The sequence below is a fragment of the Saimiri boliviensis genome, chromosome 6 (genome assembly GCF_048565385.1).
Source record: "Saimiri boliviensis isolate mSaiBol1 chromosome 6, mSaiBol1.pri, whole genome shotgun sequence".
Lineage (NCBI taxonomy): Eukaryota > Metazoa > Chordata > Mammalia > Primates > Cebidae > Saimiri > Saimiri boliviensis.
This window is the reverse complement of record NC_133454.1, coordinates 78,517,115-78,534,836: the sequence shown is the minus strand read 5'-3', so window position 1 is coordinate 78,534,836 and position 17,722 is coordinate 78,517,115. Positions and strand designations below refer to the sequence as shown.

The 17,722-nt window shown below is 47.0% G+C and overlaps 1 protein-coding gene across 2 annotated transcripts in view; it reads left to right on the top strand.

Annotated features, from left to right (window-relative positions):
• The first annotated feature begins 2,059 nt into the window (after positions 1-2,059).
• Positions 2,060-17,722, top strand: part of DENND2B (DENN domain containing 2B) — a 120,174-nt gene continuing 104,511 nt past the window's right edge. The window contains exon 1 of one of the 2 annotated variants that reach the window (XM_003919814.4): positions 2,060-2,776. The gene's annotated coding sequence lies outside the window, so the exon portion shown is untranslated. Of the gene's footprint in view, positions 2,777-5,841; positions 5,864-17,722 lie in introns of those variants that run through there. The other variant, XM_074401066.1, reaches the window with a different exon arrangement.

Below are 17,722 nucleotides of genomic sequence, written 5' to 3'. Positions count from 1 at the left end.
CCCCATGTCAAAAAAAGAAAATGTTAGCATCAAGACCTTTAGCACTGTTTGGGAGCAACATTGGAAAATATCTACCTAATCCTCACTGTCATCGTCCTGGGGAGGATATTAACTGCCCCACTGTTTTTTGTTTGTTTGTTTTTGGTGAGAAGTTGCCGGGAGGAGTGAAGGTTTACTTCAGTGCCCGATTTGAGAATGCATTCACGTATAGCATCTCTTTCGACTCGCAACCCCAGCCCTGTCAGTAGGCTCTGTAGGTACAAAGTGGGAAGTCAGGTGACTTGCCTAATGGCACGTGGCAGTTAGTGGTGGAGTCAGGCACTGCCATGGTCTTCTGACCCCTACACCACCTGGTGCTGTTGCAACTGCTGTGTTTAATGTACTCAAAGGAGTTGAAAGGCTTAGACACTGTTTATAGATTTTATTTCCTGGTTCTGTGACCTGGGGCAAGTAATTTTACTTCTGTTTTAGAATTTTTTTTTTTTTTTTTTTGAGATGGAGTCTCGCTCTGTCACCAGGCTATAGTGAAGTGGAGTGATCTCGGCTCGCTGCAACCTCCACCTCCCTGGTTCAAGTGATTCTCCTGTCTCAGCCTCCCGAGTAGCTGGGACTACAGGCATGTGCCACCATGACCATCTAATTTAAAATTTTTTTTTTAGTAGAGACGGGGTTTCACCATGTTGTCCAGGATGGTCTCGATCTCTTGACCTTGTGATCTGCCTGCCTTGGCCTCCCAAAGTACTGAGATTATAGGTGTGAGCCACCTTGCCCGGCCTGTTTTAGAATTAAAAAAAAAAAAAATCAATTACATTAGTATAATAATGCCAGTCCTAACATCAGACCTGTTACGTTGAATAAGCCAAGATTTTGAGAGTAGTTTAGAAAAGTGTAAGGTCATATATAGGTATAGGGTAGGGCTTTTTCTCTGATCTGTGCATGAGGACGTTTTACATCTCAGAGATGCTGTCTTAAGGTCTTTAGACTAAAAGGATGGCAATCAGCCTGTCTCACCACAACTTAGAAAGATTCTCCACATTCCCTTGGGAGCCCAGTATTATCTCATAACCAACTATCAAAAACTTGACGGTTTTTGAGATGAGGTGGTAATATGCTTTAGTGGAAAGTGTTGCTGGACTAGGGGGAACTTGGCTGATCTCTCCTCTTAGTTCTTTGACTGCCTAACTGTGTAAGTGCAGATCAAATGTTTGATCTCTCTGAGTCTCAGTTTTCCCATCTATAAAATGCTCATAAGGCCAATACAGTGGCTCATGCCTGTAATCCCAGCACTGTGGGAGGTTGAGGCAGGAGGATTGGTTGAGGCAGGAGGATTGCTTGAAGCCAGGAGTTCAAAACCAGCCTGGGCAACATTGTAAGACCCTGTCTCCATAAAATAAAAATAAAAAAAGTAGCCAGGCATGGTGGTGCATGCCTGCAGTCCCAGCTACTGCAGAGGCTGAGGCAGGAGGGTCACTTGAGCCCAGGAGTTTGATGATGTAGTGAGCTGTGATTTCACCACTGAACTCCAGCTTGGGAACAGAGCAAGATTCTGTCTCTAAAAAATTTTGTTTTAAATAAATAAACTTGAAAAAATAGTCATAAAAATATCTGTGCAGTGTATTTCAAAAGGTTATGAGGATCAAACAAAATGATACATGTAAAAAGAATGCTACAAAGCAGAAATGTACTCTGGGGAGTGGGGAGAGGAAGGGACAGGAGGGGGACAGGACTAAACTTAGGGGGTCAGCTGTGTCCCAGGCACCATGCTCATTTTTTGACAGGAGCAATATTATTACTGACTGTGACAGCAGCTCCCATGAAGCCTGCGCCTTAGCTGCAGGCCCTGAGCGGGGCAGAGACAAGGCTGTATTTGTATCAGGTTTGTTGTCTGGGCTGTGACTCTCGACTTGCCCAGGACTCTTCCTGGTCCTGACCAAGTGTCTTTCCTCTCCATTTCAGGAAGATGAGAGACTGCTTAGGCGCCAACACTAGTACCATGAGTCCCTGCACTGGTTAAAGCCGTCGCCACAACCTGGACAGGCAGCAAGGTAAGCATAGAGGCCAGTCCAGGCGAGCTCCTGGGATGTGAGTGCATTTCCGCCCCAACTGCTGCCCGGAAAAATCCGAAGTGCACAAACAAGTCAAGGCAGTGCTTCAGGGTCCCTCCTACCCGAGCTCCAGGACCCAGAGGAAGGGCTTGCTTCCCCTCCAAGCGCTTCAGCTAGCTCCCTCCCCCCTGGCGGGGATTCTTCCAAGTTATAAAAAGTGAGACACTGGAGGGGAAGAAAACAAGTCCACTCACTGTCTTCTCCCTTCTCCCCTCTGAGCTGTTCAAGCAAGTTCCCAGGAGCAGTTCAGAGCCCCTGTTGGCCTGAAAGGGAGGTAGGAGGAGTGGAATGCCTACAAAAGCCGAGCTGATCAAAAGACAGTGCTGTTTCATGGAAGCCTCTCAGAACTGAGAGAGAGAGAGAGAGAGAGAGAGAGAGAGAAAGAAAGAAAGAAAGAAAAAGAGAGCGCCCTGGTGCACGCGCTAGGCCAAGAGCGCGCCTGTGCGCGCGTGCGCGCGCCTAGTGAGGACAGGGTCTCCATGACAACTGGCCTGGCCGGCTAGCAGGGCTCTGCTCACTTGGCTGCGAGGAGCGCCACGAAGGGTCAGAGGAAGGAGCTGTGGGAAGCTCGCAGCAGGTATCGGATCCTAAGCCAGTGGATTTGGGGGCCCTGGGCTCCCTAGCCGGCTGTGGTGAGCATGGAGTGGGCAGGAAAGCACCGGGACTTCGAGGTAAGAGCAGCTCCGGGCTTGGATCGTTTGGCCTCCTTTCCTGGCCCTCCTCTCCGGCTGCTTTCTGGGAGGCAGGCGAGTGTCTGTAGTCTCTGCTCGGGGTTTGGGGCTCGGGAATGATGTCATACTCCAACAGTTGGATCCTATTAGCTTAAGTAGGAGGGAAACAGCCAATTTTCTTGACTTTGCAAGTCTAGCTGATCTCACTCTTGCTGAATCTGAGGTGTTTAGACTTCACTCTAAAAAGCATCACTTTACTTTTATTTAGTACAAAAGCACAGGATATTTTTACAGGAAGAATCTTATGTGGAAAAAACCGAGTTAATATCACTCCCGCGGTGTTTGTAGCTCTTAGAGAGAAACTCCAGCGCCTTTCGAGCCTCTTGGTTCCTCCTAGTGAACACTGTGTGTTTTGTCTCTTGGTGCTGCTGTGTCTGGCCTGTAATGAAAAAAACAAAAGGTAATTAAGCTCAGCAAGGAGCCTGCGGTGAGTTCCAAGTCCCTCTGGAGCATTTATTAGGACAGAGGGACTGTCACAGAGATGCCTGAGCTGGAGTTTTGCACTCTCTCTCTCTCTCTTCCAGGCAGCTTGGTAAGAATCAAGCTGTCCTCCCACATTAAAAGGTCAATCACAGACTTTCCTAAGAGGTGGGGGAGGGTGCTGGCTTGAGGTCGGGGGAGCCTGCAAACAGGTTTCTCATCCAGATGTCCCAGAGTGAGCTTTCAGCAGCAGCTGCTAAGAGCAGTGGGACATGAGGCACTGTAGTTGTGCCAGGTCGATTCCTTTGGTTACATTTTGACCAAATCTCAGGGCACACAGTGTCCATGCTATGCACACCTTCATTGATTGTCCTAAATTTTGGTAAAACTTCTTCTGACCTAGTGGAGTGGCACGTGGTGAGCTCAGACCTAGGGAAGGAGACCTTCCCAGAAAGGCAGTTATATAGGTGATAGGATAGCAGCACTGTCAGTAATATTATTGGGAGGATGAAGGCAGCAAACACTCCCTGTGGGAGAGACCCATCAGGGGATGTGCTTCCACTTGAGCCACGTTGTATTTGAAATTCACTTCTTAGCCTCAGGGAACTTCGCGAATGCCTTTAGTTTCTCTGTGGGATGAGGGAACAGCTGCTGTCCTGGCTCTTCGGTTTTTCTTCTTGAACTTTCTGAACAGAATGTCTTTTGTATTCTGGCAAACAATGAGGGGGCATTCTGATTAACTTCGGGTCAGCTTGCCAATGCAAGCGCTGGCCATGTCCCCAGTTCTGGCCCCCTAAATGTGTACATGTATGCATCGTGGTTGTGGCCTGAGGGGCCACAAGGGTGAACTCCTTGGCCCTGGACCTCGGATGGGCCACTTCTGAAGTTATACCTTCTTTTGCTACATTCCAGGGATCCTCTGCTTAGTTGAAACCTACATTTTGCTGGAAGGATGTGGCATAGCACTGAGCCAGTGGGTCCTTCAGTGGGCAGTGTATATCCAGAACCTCAGCCTTCTTTTCTGCTCATGTGTGTAGTTGGGCTCTTCAGTTTTACCACCCCTGCATGTGTGAAGAGGGCTAGCAGAGACTCAGTTTCAAGAGCTGGTTCTCTTTCTTTTGGTTAGCAGAAAGAATCATGGATTTGGGTTGCTGGACTTGAGCCGTCTGCCAGATTCTGTTCCCATAGGGTGGCCTTGGGCGAGTACCTTAACTAAAAGGAGCGTCAGATTCTTACCTGTGAGATGGAGATAATGATAAAAACAACTCACAGGACTGTTGGGAGGAGCCAGTGGAATAACTTCCATAAAAGTAGCTTGAAACAAGTCACATCCTAGCTAGTGCATCATGTTGTGATTTGAAGCGTGAGGAATTACCCAGCTCTCTCTGGAAAGTCACTAAGTCACTTTGCCTCTCTGTTCTGGTTCTCTCATTTATAAAGTCCCTTCTTCCTTTCTGCATATATAAGTAAAAATGAGAAAAATCTGAAAAGACTTTTTCAGAATGTTTAAGAAAACAAATAGTGCTTTCCTTGGGCTGGGTTGTTTAATAAGGGTGATGTTCGCTGTAGACCTGGAGACTCCTAGACGGTCCTGCAGAGAGGAAGTGTTCCTTGGTCACCTGACTCATGTGTTTATGTCAAGCACAGAGGAGAGGTATTCCCAAAGACCCTTCCCTTTTCCTGTGTCCCACAGCTGCCTGTAGTTGTGGCACCATACACTTTAGCAGCTGGAAAAGAGGCTGTGAGTGCCAGGCCTGGTTCCCTCGTCCTGCTGGGTCCTGCTGGGGAGACTCTCCAATGGGCAGCGGGGCCTTTCTCCTCCGTTCTGGGTTTAGAAGGCAGGATTCTAACTGGGAGAAAGTGTTACTGCTCCGAAAGCCTTCGAGGGGGCTGGGCAGGTCTTTCAGGAACTCGTAAGGCTACAGCTCATGGGGAAAGAAAAAGAAACAAGGAAGTGGGAATTCCAAGGGCAGAGTTACTTGATATGCAGTGGGACTGTGCCAAGGAATGGAAAAGCAGGGAAAGGGAGACTCCAGGCAAGGAGAGTCCCAGCTCTGTCTTCCATGAGTCGATAGGGCGTATGGCATACCAGGGTGCCCCACCCACAGCCCCAGCTTTACTGTAGGATGGGGAAAACCTGCCAGCCATGCCCCAGAGTGGTGTCTGCGAAGGCTTTGGGCAGATCCATAGTAGGCAGATTAAAAAAACAAAACAAAACAAAACAGGCAGCTCCCCTTCTAGGTGAGTCACGTCACAGCAGCCTCTAAGGCCCGAAGGAGAAGCTGCCCACAGCTTAGATTGGACTGCAGCTGTTCCCCACTCACATCAGCCTGGCTTCCCAGAGCTGAGTCACAAATTGGATAGTCTGTGTTCCTTAAGGATTAAAAAGTAGCATTCCTGTTCTCACTCCCTCTCTCCTCCGTCCTCTACTCCCCTTCCTGTACCTTCTCCCCTTGGGCTCCCTCCCTCTAATTTTTACGTATCAGTCACCCAGGGAAGAAGAAACTTTGAAATACCCTGGAGAACAGGCCAAGGGCACCCTCACTTCTTCTGGTTCAGCCTCTTTCCCTGGAATGAGGGGTGTACAGATTCAGGAGGACAATCCAGGTACCGTGGCCCCGCTGGTAGCCTAGACCTATGAGAGGCTGTGCCCCACTCCCTGCCACATTTGATTCTAAGAACTGCTTTGCAGGAGGTCCTGGCACCTTGGGGAGATGGGAGGGTCTGAGGCAGGGACCATCAGAAGCATGGGTCACTTCTTTTAGCTGTTAGCTGTCAGCCTCGGCTGCTCCCTGTTTTCCCTGTTGGGCCTAAGAGAGTCGGCTCAGGCAGCCAAGCCCAGGGAACATACAGTTGAGGTTGGGGGAGGCCTGGCAGCAGCCCCTCCAAGGTCTGGCTTGGCCTCCCTTCTGTGCCTCTGCATGGGCTTGGGTGGAGGGTATGTTTAGGCCAGGCTGCAAGGAAGGGAAGGGGAAATCTGGAGGCAGATAATTGAGTTCTTTGAGTTAGAGGGACCCTGGAAAGTGGAGAAGGGGCCAGGAGGGCAAGAAAGGAAAAAAAAAAAAAAAAAAAAGACCATCTGGCGTAGTTTGTAGAGATTTGTCTTTAAAGCCTGTGGGAAAACTTGCATTAGTGTATGCCTTCTCCTGGGGAGGCGGGGGCTGGGGAAGCTGGGCATTCGTTTCATCCTGGAGGGGAGGTGCTGTGTGTGTCTGTCTCAGTAGGTGGATTGGGGGAGCTACTGGGTACGTCTGTCTTAGGGAACATGCCACATAGTATTGTGCTGATAGAAAAAACTTGAGGTCTCTATTTCTAGCCATAGGCCCCAGAAGGCTCTCGCGTGTGTGTGTGTATGTGTGTGTGTGTGTGTGTGTGTGTGTGTGTGTGTGTGTAACGGAGAGGAGGGTGTTACATGAGTCAAGACTAACTTATTGAAGAATTTCTCTAAAGACCCCCTTCTCTTATTTTCTTTGGCTCTGATGTAATGAATGTACTGTTGCTGGGGAGGCTGTTGAAACTATCACTATGCTCTTCTCATCGAAAACCGCTTGAATGTTAGATTTCACTGTCCTTATAAAAGAGCAAGTTATATGCAGTTAGCGTATGAAACCTTAACCAAAGCAGACCTACTCCTACAGGCTTGTCACGAAACCAGCTCAGTTTCTCAAAGCTCCGGACTCTTCCTCTGTGTGACCTGTCATCACTGAAGGGGTTGTATGTGAGCTGGAGATGGATTGTTGGAAACCACATAGTGGATGGAGGATTGTTTGGAACTGGGAAAAATGAGATAAACTGAGGGTTACGGGAGACAAGATCTGAGGCAGGAGGAAGACTACTGGAAGGAAGCAGGAGTGAGGCCCTGGGCAAGGGGCCCTGGGCGGAGGCAGTTCTCAGGAGCAGCAGGTGGTGATGGAGAGAAGGGCTGACCTCAGAGGCCTACACAACTTAGCAGAGGGCCAGACTGCCCCCAGGGCACTCGGGGACAGTGTTGTACAGGCCCTAACAAGCACTGGATGGGGTAGGGGTGGCTGGCATTGGGCTTGACACCTCTGTTTGTTTGCTCTTGGCTCCAAGGCATCTCTGGCACTCATACATGCACTGTTGGTCTGTTCACCCATTTAGTCGGTGAATACAGAGTGTCTGGGCCAAGAGCTGGGAAGGATGGCAGAAGTGTGGAGTGTGGGCCTTCCTCCCATCTGTGTCATGTTGTGATAGATGTTGTGTTGTAGTTATGTCTTTCCCTGTCTCCCGCACTCTGTCAGTATGATTAAGAAAGAAGCAGCATAGACCTGCTGCAGTTCTGAGTTTTGATGGTAGGGTTAATGACCATCTCATGCTCTTAGGCTGGGAAAAAGGAGGAGGATTTCAAGCACTTACTCGAATGAAGGAAGAGAGCCAGCTAAAGGACTAGAAATAGAAGGGTGAAGGTTCTAGGTCTGTGTCGAAGCTTCTCTGACAGTGTCAAAGGATACGGTATGTGGGAGGGAGTCATAGAAAGGGGAAATGGGAAAGTTGGGGAAAAAACCTATGAAGTCAGCTATTTAAAAAACTCTTTAGTTTTGTTCGAGGAACTGAATTTCGGTGTGCTTGTGACTTGGAATGCAGGCTACCTTTGTGGAGTTCTGACAACTGAGTTTAATAGATTGTTTTAAAATGAACTAGCCTGTGGTGTGTTTGTTCAACTCTCCTTGACTCTTAGGTTCTCAGTGAGTGTGTGGTGCTGCCTTAGAGCAATTCTGATGGAACCGTTTGCATTTAATGAGTCCCTGACATGCAGTGCAGTGATTGCAGTGATTAAGAGCTATAGCTCAGGGGTCTTAGAGGTCTCGCTTTAGAACCTGACCTTGCTATGTGACCTTGGGCAAGTTATTTAATCTCTCTATGCATCAGCTTTCTTTGAGGCATCTGTAGAGTGGATGTAATAGTTCTTAACTTGGTAGAGTTGTGGTAAGGATTAAATGAAACGATACATGTAAATCGGCCAGTGCCTGGCACATAGTAAATGTTCAATGCTTTCCAGTATTATTGTCAACTTAGAGCAGCATTTTGAAGAGAGTGGGCTGGTGTCTCTCAATCAACTTGATGTTACTATGGTGGGAACAAACCAGATTCTTATTTTAGAATTAGCTGCTGGTTACAGGGCATAGTGGCTCACGTCTGTAATCCCAGAACTTTGGGAGGCCGAGGTGGGTGGTGGGTGGATTACTTGCGGTCAGCAGTTCGAGACCAGCCTGGCCAATATGGTGAAACTGTGTCTCTGCTAAAAATACAAAATCCAGCCAGGTGTAGTGATGTGCACCTGTAATCTCAGCTACTTGGGAGGCTGCGGTAGGAGAATGGCTTGAACCTGTGATGCAAGGTTGCAGTGAGCTGAAATTGCATCACTGCACTCCAGCCTGGGCGACAGAGCAAGACTTCGTCTGAAAAAAAAAAAAAAAGAAGTAGCATCTACTTTGCATCTTACTCATCTTTCTATCAAGACCCCAGGTAATCTGGTGGTCTGGGATCTGTGCAGTCCTGGGTGTGTAATAACACGAGATTTCCTAATAACGCAAGATTTCCTCCCAAGCTGCCTGTGTTCAGGTCCTGCCACTTGACAGACAGCTGCCTTGTCTTCTGGCTGCTGCATCAGGCAGAAAGATCAAAGAAAGGGAACAGGGGGCCATGGGCAAGGTAAGGAGAGAAAGACAGCTGCTTTGGAAAGTCACCAGCAGCCAAGGAGGACTGCCCTTTCAGACCTGGCCAGGTACTTGAGAGTGTCCTTTAAGAGGAAGGAGTAGGTGCCAATGAGAGTTTGAGGACACGGCAGCCGCTCACACTGGAGAGGCCAGGTAGTCCTTCTCAACCCAGCCTCACAGGTTCAGCTCTCTCCTCCTGCTGTGGGGTGCTCACCCCTCACAGGCAGAGGGGACCCATCCATCCAGAACTTCTCACCTACCCCTTTCCTGCTGGCCAGCCTAGGTAGGTCCCCTGAGGTCCCTCTCAGGTGGCATTGGAGGCCCTTCACAAGCTCCCTCAGTGCTCCAGACCCCGGCCTCTGCCCCAGCCCTCCTCACTCCCACCTCCGCAAATACTGTTCTTGTCCTTCCAGATGCAGCTTAGAGCATAGAACAGGCTTTGCAGTCATCTCTGAGGGTCCATAGTCTGGTTTTTCCTCTGTCTGTGGATATCTGGTGAGTTCATCTCTGTAAGCCTCGCTGTCTTCATCTGTAAATTGAGGGTGACGATATTACCCATCTCAAAGGGTTATTAAGTAAGGATTTAATGAGTTAATTTATGTAAGGCACTTGACTTAGCTCTAGATACAGATATGCTCTCAATAAATGTTAGCTGCTGCTGTTGTTAGTAATTCATCCCGCCTGTGAATTTCTCTGCCTTCATATAGCAGTGGAAAGCCCCAGCCAGGTAGTCAGCAGGTTCGAATTTTAGTTCTGGCTCTGTCTCTAACTTACTGGGTGATCTTCGGGGAAGTAACATGGCTTCTCTAGGCTTCAGTCTCCTCTTATAGAAAATAGAAGGCATGGCCGGGCGCTGTGGCTCATGCCTGTAATCCCAGCTCTTAGGGAGGCAGAGGCGGGAGGATAGCTTGAGCCCAGGAGTTCGAGACCTGCCTGGGCAATATAGCGAGACCCCGTTCTCCACAAAAAGGAGAAAAACAAAAAGACAAAAAAAAGACAAAAAAAAAAAAAAAAAAAAAAAAAAAGAAAATAGAAGGCATGGATTGAGTGTTCTCATTGACATCTGGACTTGACTTTTTTTTTTTTTTTTTTCTGAGACAGAGTCTTGCCTGGTCGCCCAGGCTGGAGCACAGTGGTGTGATCTCAGCTCACTATAGCCTCTGCCTCCTAGGTTCAAGCAATTCTCCTGCTGCAGCCTCCTGAGTAGCTGGGGGATTCCAGGCGCATTCCCCCATGACTGGCTAATTTTTGTATTTTTAGTAGAGATGGGGTTTCACCATGTTGGCCAGGCTGGCCTTGAACTCCTGACCTCAAGTGATCCGCCTGCCTTGGCCTCCCAAAGTGCTGGGAGTTCAGGTGTGAGCCACCACACCCAGCCCTGACTTGACTTTTCAAATGTGTACGTCTTGTGTTTTCAACTAGATTCCTTGAAGTTGTATAAAATCAAGTATAATATTTTATACTATTTATTTCCCCAAATGGCCAACACATATAGTTGGTGCTTAAAAGATATTTGAGTAACTTTTCTTTAACCCTATCAACTAGATTCTAGGAAGCATTTTGACTTGCTTCTTAGAACACGGAGACTGGAAACTTGTTCTCAGATGCATAGGGTAGTACAGGGAGGACCCAGATTTGAGTAAGTAAGAAGGTAAGTTTCTCTTGGCCCCCTGGGAAAATTTTGGTCAGCAGGTGTTTGGGGTACTTGTGTGTTCTATGCTGTAGCCTAAGACCAGCTCTTTGAATAAATACTGCCATCACTGTTTCCTTTTCTCAGTGGGGAAAAATCCCAGTGTTTTCTGACCAGTCCTCTCTCCACTAGAGTTTAGGGTAAGCCAGTCGGTGCTCAGAGACAAATCTGTCTTAGGTGAGGAGCCACCCAGTCAGAGAGTAATGTTTAGAGCCTGGGCTCTGGGGTCAGACTGGGTTCAAAGTCTGGCTCTGCCACCTAATAGCTCTGTAACCTTGAACAAGTTCCTTAGCTTGTCCCTGACCCAGTTCTTCCTCTTTTGTAAAATTTGAGGCAGTGATAGCATTACCTCATAGGGTTGTAAGGAAGCCTAAATGTTAAATGTAGAGTGCCTAGAATAGTGCTTCCTGCCTCCTTGCTGAATAAAATGTTTGCAGTGATTGTTATGTTTATTATTATCTTGTAAACCAAGTAGTGTTTATTTTCTTTTTGGGGGCAGTGATGGAGTATCCCTGTCACCCAGGCTGGAGTGCAGTGACGTGATCTTGGCCCACTGCAACTTCTACCTCCTGGGTTCAAGTGATTCTCTTGCCTCAGCTTTCCGAGTAGCTGGGACTATAGGTGTGTACCACCATGCCTGCTAGTTTTTGTATTTTTAGTAGAGATAGGGTTTTGCCATGTTAGCCAGGCTGATCTTGAACTCCTGACCTGAGGTGATCTGCCTGTCTAGGCCTCCCAAAGTGCTGAGATTATGGATGTGAGCCACTGGGGCCAGCCCCCTTTCTTTTTTTCCAAGACAGTGTCTTACTCTGTCATGCAGGCTAGAGTGCAGTGGTGTATTATCGGCTCACTGCAACTTCTGCCTACCTGGCTCAGGGGATCCTTGGCACCTCAGCCTCTGGAGTAACCACACCTGGCTAATTTATGTAATTTTTTTTTTTATAGAGACAGAGTTTCTTCATGTTGCCCAGGCTGGTCTCGAACTTCTAGGCTCAAGTGATCCACCCACCTCGGCTTCCCAAAGCGCTGGGATTATAAGCGTGAGCCACTGCACCCAGCCTCAGCAGGGCTTCTTTTTATATATTTATTTTGAGACAAAGTCTCACTGTGTCACCCAGGCTGGAGTGCAATGGCACTATCCCAGCTTACTGCAACCTCTGCCTCCCAGGTTCAAGTGATTCTCCTGCCTCAGCCTCTTTAGTAGCTGGGGTTATAGGTGCCCACTGCCACGCCTGGCTAATTTTTTGTGTTTTAGTAGAGACGGGATTTCACCATGTTGCTCAGGGTGGTCTTGAACACCTGAGCTCAGGCAGTCCACCCACCTTGGCCTCCCAAAATGCTAGGATTACAAATGTGAGCCACCACACCCAGGCAGCAGTGTTTATTTCTTTGTGGCTTGTCTGTTGGGTTTGTTTTGCTGAGAAATGCCAGGCGATATCCCTTCCTCTGTGTGTTGGACAGACAGTATCAGCAGAGCAGTGATAAGTGACCCTCAATCAGCATATAGATCAGAGCTCCTATACCTTGCTTTTGTAAAGAAATTATAAACCAGACAGGGAATCTGGCTGAATCAAAGGAGCCTCTAGGCTGAGAGGGCCCTCTCTGAGGAGTAATGTGTGTTGTATGAACAAAGGGGATAGGGGCATGGCAGGCCTAGTGTCAAAGAGCAGGATGGGAAGTGGGAAGGCTGATGGGAAGGTGAGGGAGACAGAGGGCTGTAGATGGTGAAGAGTGACGAATGTCTCTGGGCACGTGGTTGTGGCTAAGGCAATAAGAGGCATCAAGGTAATTTCCTGGAACTTTATCTTTTCGAGAGATAGCTTGATCCCACCGCCAGGTGAGACTTGCCCCAGAAGTCTCACTCCTTTTGCAGTTGAGTGGTGGATTGGGATGAGGAGGTTCTAATCTGTTTCTAAAGAGAATGAGTAGCTCCTTATCTACAAGTGTAATTATAAAGAGATTTTCTTTTGCAACTTCAGGGAACAGGAACTTTTGCTGCCAAATTTAGCAGTGTGTTTTAAGTCCCTCAAATCTCCTTTGAGTGCTACCAAAGCTCTGAGCTTTGTTGTTATCTCTTGTTGAAATACAGCCTGGAAAGGTCATATCAACAGTGCCAATTTATGAGCCTGCTGAGCCCAGACAGGCCTAGGGCAGAATGGGGAGTTCCTAAGAGTAGAGGCTTCACAGATTTTCTCTTTGAGTGAGGCTGTTTACAATTTAAGGTTATTTTTGCTTTAGAAGACCAGACTATGTAGGTGATGGTCAGACATGCTGTTCTTCAGCTTTTTTTTTTTTACTTCTGCTAGCTCCCACAGGGAGGGGCTCAGATTCAACAGTAGCTCCCTGTTGAATCAGGAGAAGCTCAGCCTTGATGGTGCATAGAGCTCCCAAAACTGTGTCCTGTACTCCTTAGTCAAGGTAAGTTTCCTTGGCAGAGATATGCTGGAATCTCCCTCCGCTTTAGTTTGTTAGCAGTTTGTAACCTAATAAGTGTTCTAATGGAGTAATTAAAAGATGGGAAAGGCTGGACACAGTGGCTTATGCTTATAATCCTAATCCTTTGGGAGGCCAGGGCAGGAGGATTGCTTGAAGCCAGGAGTTCGACACCAGCCTGGGAAACATGGTGACACCCCATATCTACAAAATAAATGAAATCAGCCAGGCATGGTGGCACATGCCTGTAGTCCCAGCTACTTGGGAGGCTGTGGTGGGATGATTGCTTGAGCCCTGGAGTTCAAGGTTATAGTGAGCTATGATTGTGCCACGGCACTCCAGCCTGGGTGACAGAGCAAGACCCTGTGTCTAAAATAATAATAAAATAAAAAATGGTGAAGACTGAGGACTGTAAAAACTACATGTCGAACTTGGTACTCATTTGCTAAGACCCTAGGACAAAGAGGACTGACTTGTGTGTATATACTTTGTCGCTTGGCAAAAAGGAATGCCAGTAGGGAAAGGAAATTAAAGAACCTGAATGACCACAACAACTATAAAGGAGTGTGGTCTGGGTGTGTACACCTGTAGTCCCAGCTACTCAGGAAGCTGAGGCAAGAGGACTGCTTGAGCCCAGGAGTTTGAAGCTGTCCTGTGCAGTGATCACACCTATGAGTATGTGCTGCACTCCAGCCTGGGCAACATGGCAAGACACTGTCTCTTCAAGAAAAAAGAAAAAAAAAAAAACATTTGCTCTTGGCTTGGCTGTGCTGGGAGAGCCAGTTGTAAGGATACTGGAGGTAAGAAAGGCTATTGGTTTTGTCAACTCTTAAGTGCTCAGGAGGAAATGGCAGGGATCCAGGTTAGAAAGAAAGCAACCGGAGTACGGTGCAGTGGCTCACGCCTGTAATCCCAGCACTTTGGGAGGCTGATGCAGGTATATCATCTGATGTCAGGAGTTTGATACCAGCCTGGCCAACATAGTGAAACCCCATCTCTACTGAAAACACAAAAACTTAGCCAGGCATGGTAGCTCATGGCTATAATCCCAGCTACTTGGGAGGCTGAGACAGGATAATTGCTTAAACCTAGGAGGTGGAGGTTGCAGTGAGCCGAGATCATGCCATTGCTTTCCAGCCTGGGCAACAAGAGCAAAACTCGGTCTCAAAAAAAAATAATAAAGAAAGTAAGAAAAGAAAGCTCTCATCTAAAGGCTCTAGAAAAAAAAAAAAAGAAAAGAAAAGAAAGCAACTGGAAATTTTTGTTTTATTTAAATCTCATTAAATGGAAATAGAAAAACCTTTTTATTTTCTTTCCCACCCCCTCCAATTGCAGGACCCACAGCAGTTTGGTAAACCCAGGTGGATGTTTTTCCCTCCATTTAGATGTAGGTACCTAGTCTGCTTGGGTGCCCAGCTGAGTTTTGAAAGCAGTGCTATCCAGACTTCTTCTCATCTGAAAAACACCTATGGCGTTTTTGTAGATGTCTACGTGGCCTTGTGGGAGGAAGCTGAGCTTCTTCTGGAAAGCTGTAGAAACAGAAAAAGAAGGCGATGGAGACTGTAACACCTGTGTTGTCCTCCTGGGTCTGTGATAGCCCTTACTGTTTGGTCATTGCAGGGGTTGGGATGGCTTTATTTTTTGGTGTTCTCCAAAAGTTAATCCTCAGTCTCTTCTCTTTTTTTTTTTTTTTTTGAGACGGAGTCTCACTCTCGCCAGGTTGGAGTGCAGTGGCGTGATCTTGGCTCACTGCAACCTCTGCCTCCTGAGTTCAAGAGATTCTTCTGCCTCAGCCTTCCAAATAGCTGGCACTGCAGGTGTGAGCCACCACGCTCAGCTAAGTTTTGTATTTTTAGTAGAGACGGGGTTTCACCGTGTTGTCCAGGATGATCTCTTGACTGCGTGTTTCACCCACCTTGGCCTCCCAAAGTGCTGGAATTACAGGCGTGAGCCACCATGCCTGGCCTATCTCTTCTCTTTTTAATTTACAGTCTTTCCCTGGGATTCTATCTTCTACTGTTACCAGTTAGAGAAAGCAAAGGAGTGAGGGGGACTCTAACTTTGCCTCTCTTGCTTTAGGAACTGAATGTATTTTTTCATTCAGTAAATATTTATTGAGCATTCCTTCTGTTCTAGGTTTTGTTCTGTATGCTGGGGAGGTAGAGATGGCTAAGACATTGAAGTCTTTGCTCTAGTGAGTGGGGAAGCATTTCCATAAACAAGTAAACAGATCAGTAGATGAGATAAAGATAGTGCCGTGAGCTATGAAGGAAATAATGGTGATGTAGAAGAGAGTGCCAGGGGTCTCAGAAGGTTAGAAAAGGCCTCTGAAAATGACAGTTCAGCTGTGAGCTCAAGGATGAGAAGAAGCCTTGAATGTCCAGATTTGGGGAAAGTTCATTTCTGGAAAAAGGAACAGCAGAGTCAAAGCCCCTGAGGTAGGAAAGAGCTTGCCATGCAGAAAGGATACCTAGGAAGTCGTCATTGTTAGACTATAGGGAGGCAAGGGGGTGTCGGGTGGAAGATGTGGTGCAACTTGGGATAACGTATGGAAAATTTGAGAGGGAGAGAGGGGAACATTGAATCTGATTGAGAAGAATCAGGAAAAAGAGTATGGTGCTGGGTGTGGGGGCTCACGCTTGTAACCCCTACACTTTGGGAGGCTGAGGCGGGAGGATTGCCTGAACCCAGGAGTTTGAAGCTTCAGTGAGCTATGATCATGTCACTGCATTCCAGCCTGGGCAACAGAGCAAGACCCTGTCTCTAAAAAAAGAAAAGAAGAGAAGAGAAGGAGGAGGGGGAAGGGATAAGAATATGAGGAAACAGGTCGGGCGCGATGGCTCACACCTGTAATCCCAGCACTTTGGGAGGCCGAGGCGGGCGGATCATGAGGTCAAGAGATCAAGACCATCCTGGCCAATATGGTAAAACCCTGTCTCTACTAAAAATACAAAAAAATTAGCTGGGTGTGGTGGCATGCGCCTGTAGTCCCAGCTACTTGGGAGGCTGAGGCAGGAGAATTGCTTGAACCCGGGAGGCAGAGGTTGTAGTGAGCTGAGGTTGTGCCACTGAACTCCAGCCTGGTGCCTGGTGACAGAATGAGACTCTATCTTAAAAAAAAAAAAAAAAGAATATGAGGAAACAAAAGGGATCTGGAGTGGGCAGAGACTGTATCTGCTTGGCTACAGGAAGTTGTGAATGAATGTAGTCTGCATAATTCTTGGGATCAAACACTATGTGTTTTTAAATTTTCTGATTGTTTCTGCAGATTTTAGGTTTATGGTAAAACATGAGTGCCTTTGTTCTAGGCATTGTGTTATACTAGGCATTTTTATTTCATTCTTTTAGTAAATCCTCACGACGATCTGTGAGCTGATTTGTTGATGTTGTGACATCTGCAGGAACGTGGAGTAGCTAACTTGCTTGAAATCTGAATCTAAGGCTATTTGATTCCAAGTGCGCGTTCTTGCCACACCTTCACTCTGGTCACCCTGGTTGGTGTATCAAATGCAGCTCCCCTTTAGTTATCTAGAACATCTAATGAGTTTTTTCCTTTGAATCATTATATGTTATTTATGGTCACATTTTGAATGTTTGTGGAATTGAATGAGTTTTTTTCCCCCCCGCTTTCTCTCAAAGGGGTACCTCGTTAAATACTGAGAATGCCAGTTCATATAAACAACTGGGGAGGTTGGGGCTGTGGCAAGACTTGAAAGAAGTTAGCCTGAATTACATCTCTTCCTCTGGGCAGGAAGAAAGATGGTGTTTCTCCTTAATACTCTATAAGTAGTTAGATGTCTTAGATTGCCATTCTCCCTATTGTATAAGAAGATGGAATTTGCTTTTGGAAAAGTGAGTAATTTGTCAGTAAACTAGGGTTTGTAAATAAACTCTGATTTCCTAGTGTACAGATCTCTTTTGTAGTCTTCAAGTTTATTAGAAATGTTTGAGAAAAGATATGTATCAGGCCACAGCTTTTACTTCTTGGAAATTGAACATTGACTAGTTTCTGTTGGTTGATACTTCTTTTTCTTTTTCGAGATGGAGTCTCACTCTTGTCACCCAAGCTGGAGTGCAGTGGCATGGTCTGGGCTCACTACAAACTTCATCTCCCAGGTTCAAGTGATCCTCCTGCCTCAACCTCCCAAGTAGCTGGGATAACAGGCAGATGCCACCATGCCTGGCTAATTTTTGTATTTTTTGTAGAGACGGTTGACCAGGTTGGTCTTGAACTCCTGACCTCAGGTGATTCACCTGCCTTGGCCTCCCAAAGTGCTGGAATTATAGGTGTGAGCCACCTTGCTCAGCCTATACTTCTTTTTCTAAAGGTTTGATCCTGTTTAGATTCTGTAAGTAGTCAAGACCTAGGATTCTGAAATGAAAATATATGCATTGTTTACAAACCGTCATTCCTCTGTGTTCATGAGACCTGTGGTCAGCCTAATCAGTCCGCTTAGATAGAATAGTTTGTGAAGGGCAGAGCAGGGTGGGACTGAATTTCAGATTTAGTGTAGATTCCTAGAACACAGAGAAATTTCTTTGGTAAATAATGGGATTCTGCTTTTCTGTCTCCCCCATCCCTGTTTGTTTCAGTAACAGACTTGCTTCTGAAGGGAAAGATAACGCACTTGGGAGAGATTCCTTCAGAGGGTATTTTTCAGATGA